Here is a 4,043-nt window from a genome sequence, read left to right on the forward strand (position 1 = left end):
GGAGTGTTTGAAGTGCAGAGCATCTTGTTCAGATCTTGGGCTCCAGCTAAGTCACCCAAAGGAAGACTTGGGCAAGCCTGGATGTGTGTGAAAGCCTCTTCTCAGCCTGATCCTGATCCTGCTGTTGTGTGTAGCCCCTTCTCCTGCCCTGAGAAGGTCTGAGCTAATTTGGACTCGCCAGGGGCTGAAAATAGTGGGGTGCAGACCTGTGGCACCTCAGCCATGCTGCTCTTTGCTTTCTGGTGGGGGACAAAAGACACAGAAGTTCTGTGGAAGGGCCCAGTTTCATCCCTCAGTCATTCAGTGGTTGGACTTGATCATCATGGAGGGCTTTTCCAACCTTAAGGATTCCAGTACCTAAAGGGGGCTTACAAGAAGGCTGGAGAGGGACCTTTCACAAGGGCATGTAGTGACAGGATGAGGGGGAGTGGCATCAAGCCAAAGGAGGATAGGTTTGGATGAGATGAGATAATTTGTGACTCAGAGGGTGCTGAGGCCCTGGCACAGGTTGCCCAGAGTGGCTGCCCCATCCCTGGAAGTGTCCAAGGTCAGGTTGGACATGGCTTGCAGCAGCCTGGTCTAGTGGAAGGTATCCCTGCCCTTGGCAGGGGATGGAAGGAGATGAGCTTTAAAGTCCCTTGCACCCCAATCTTTCTACTCCCAGGCCAGGTAACAGCAAGTTCTGTCCACATTTCACCACCTGACAGTCATAATCAAAGTACCCACTGGCACAAATCCCCTTGGACAGGTCCTGCTAAGCCAGGGCACAGCCGGCCCTTTGCTGCTCCCATGGAAATGTCACAGCAGCAGAACTGGGGCTAAGGAGCACCCAGGAAACTGAACGACCAAATGTTCCTGTGCTTAATCTGCCTGAATGGAGCCCCCACCTATTTGTCCTCCCAGATTTGTTTGGCATGATGGAATGTGCCATCACATGCTTGTTCTGAGGAGTGACCAACATACCAAGCTGTCCCTGCCCCGTTAACGATCAAAGCACACAAGCAAAACTTCCTGGATGGGCACAAAAAAAAGCACAAACTTTTCCTGGTGTTTGCATATGCCTTACACAAAGGTCTGCCCACAGAACAACTGACAGGCTTTAAAGGGAATATTGCAAAGTAGGATATTTACCTGAATGCAGGTGAAATGGTAAACAGGGTCACATAGGTTAACGTTGATTCACAGCCCCTGTGCTTCACCTTCTTGGGGTGATCAGCACAAACAAAATAAATACAAAATATGTATTATAAAACATGGTGAACCCTTTGCGCCCTCCTCATCACCCAGGTGAAAAACAAGGATCAGCAGAGAGTGCCAATACTTGCTGATAGTGAGCCATGAGCACATAGGATAACACACATGACTTTTTGGGCTTGTTTCAGAGCAGGGCCTGATGGCTCCAACTGCTCAGAGCCCTGGCTGGCTGTTGGTGCCTGCTGGGGTCAGCTGGCACCAACCTAGACTTGCATCTTCCCAAGAGCAGGACAGCTCTGGTTTCAGTTTTCCAATTTCAGATAAAATTGTCCATGAACTCTTTTGTGGGATACTGCTGCTGCTGACAGCCCTGTGCTTCGTGATGAAGGATGAAGCCTGGAAGTTTCAAACAGCTCATTCCTCCCAAGTACTTCTGGACTTTCAATGGGAATTGTCACTGTGTTGGTGTCCCTGATTCCATGGTGGCATCTCTCGATGCTGAGCTGGTACAAAGACCCAAAGTGAATCAGCTTCAGAGAGTTCCCCTAACCAGGAGCTCCTTTCCAAACCGTTCCCACTGCTTGGAGAAGCAGGGCACACATAGTGAAGCCATTGATGACATTTGCCAGACATAAAATCGCTGGAGCTTTTAATTACGAGGCCCAGCCCTTCTGAAACAGGACAAGCAAGTTGGATGCAAACAGCATTAAAAATTTAGAGGAACACATATTTTGAGGAGCTGGGTTTGGGTGGTGTTTACTTAACAAGTCTTTGTTCTTGAGCCATCACAGGGGTGTCTGCCGCCAAGCTGATTTAAAAGGCTGATCCTGAGAGGCAAGTCAGCCTCCTGTGATTTCCAAATTGGAGATACTGGGAGATAGGGTGTTATGGGTCCATGACTTTATGAAGTCCCTCTGGAGTGGCCTGGTGCTGTGGTGAAGGAGGGAGGCCAAGGACATGCACTCAGTTGGTTCCACACGTGGGAGCCACGCCAGGAACCGCCACCATGCCACAGGATGATTCACTCATGCCAAACCATTCCATGATTCTACAGTTGCCTCTGGCCCACCCCCACCGGCACCAGCTGTCAGGTGGGACAGCAGGGAAGGTGTAATAAGCTCTGCTGTGGTTTTCTTCCCTGCCCAGAGGAAAAGTTGCTGCCTCTGCAGAGCAGTTAAGAGATTTGCTGTGGGGCACAGCAGCTCACAGTAGCCCTGTCTTCATTGTGAATGTGGAGCTGGATAGGAAGCAGTGCCTTAGAACACCATCCTGGCAACTCCCCGTTTGCATCCCAGGAAAGTCAGTCCAGTCCAGCAGTCCTCCTGAAATACCCCAGTGATGCATTTCAGGGAGTAGGGATCTCCTGCACAAAACCTTCCAGCTGCTGAGGCTCACCAGGCTCCAGCACAGCTGACATTCCCACTGCATTTCCCTTGTTTTGGACTGATATCCCTTCTCCTGCCTGGTACGGCAGGCATTCCCTAAATCCCGCTTTTCCTAGGGCTGGCCGTGTTTTCACAATGTATCCCATGGGATCCCGGCGAGGAGGATGACGGGGCACTGGGCGGGAATGTCACACCGAGTATCGGTTCGTGTTCTCCCGCTGCAGGAGAGGTCGTGTTCCTGTCAAACCCGAGCTGCCGACATCCCGACTGTCAGGCAGGGAGCTGCTCTCCGCCTGCCCACCCGGCTCACCCGGCCGCATTCCTCCCACAGGAACTCACCGGGGCGGCTCCTCCGTGCGGCGCCTGGACCCGGGCCAGCCCCTGCGCTGGGCACAAGCCCCTCAAAGAAACCCACAGCAGCGGGGAACTCAGCATATGTCGAGCTAAGGAATTTGGGCTTCTCCCAGACCGCTGTCCTGAAGGGGAAGCTTTTCCTTGATTCTTTCCCTAGTGTCACAGTTACAGCTGTTTCCTCCCAGGGCCAGCGACACGGGGTCTCACTTCACATGTACACGGCGGGGATTCAACACGGAGCGTGGGCATGGTAGGGAGGCCTGCAGGCACTTGCACTTCAGTAAAACACTCTTAAAAGCCTCCGTTTTGGGAGAGGAATGGCTAACCAGAAGGATCCCACCCTGCCATGGACACGTCTGTATGACCCAGCTGATATTTTCCCTGCCGGGGACACCTTCCACTAGCCCAAGTTGTTCCAAGCTCTGTCTAAACTGGCCTTGAACAATTCCAGGGATGGGGCAGCCACAGCTTCTCTGGGCAACCTGTGCCAGAGCCTCAGCACCCTCACAGGGAAGGCTTTGTTCCCAGTATCCCATCTAAACCTTTCATGGAAGAGCTGGGACAAAATGAGGGGCTTTATGGCCACGTAACCCCAAGGAGCACAGTGCCACAGAGGGGGTACCCCGAAGGGGACTCTGCTCTGCACCCCAATTGCTTTGGGGAATGTGAGAGAGAGGACGCTTTGCCTTCTCCCTCCATCTCCCGACACCTTTCCTTGCTGCAGACGTCGGGACAGAGAGCAGGCAGGAGCGATGCTGGAGGAAAACAACCCGCGAGCCAGCGCGGAGGAGAGCCCTGGGCTGCACAAAAGGTGCCTTGTTCCCCCTATGAGGCGGTCGGGCAGCACGTCCCCTCTCTCACCGGCGATGGAAAACTGAGCTCCAAGCACTCCTTCACTTCCCCTCGCCACCTTCAACTTTCCCATTGGGTACAAAATGTTCTCGGGAGCAGGAAACCCGAAGTTTAACACGTCCCTCCTGAGCTCTTGGTCGCCTTGCCCGGGGAGTGGGCGAAGGGTGCAGCCGCCCCCGGCGCTCCCGGGGCCACCGGCTCCTGGTTATACAGTAACCTGTTGCTCCGGGTCCCAGCTCCACCTCTCGCTGCCTCCAC

The sequence above is a fragment of the Corvus kubaryi genome, unplaced genomic scaffold (assembly GCF_017639235.1).
Source record: "Corvus kubaryi isolate FWS band 111438036 unplaced genomic scaffold, C.kubaryi_AGA036_p1.0 37130, whole genome shotgun sequence".
In the NCBI taxonomy this organism is placed as follows: domain Eukaryota; kingdom Metazoa; phylum Chordata; class Aves; order Passeriformes; family Corvidae; genus Corvus; species Corvus kubaryi.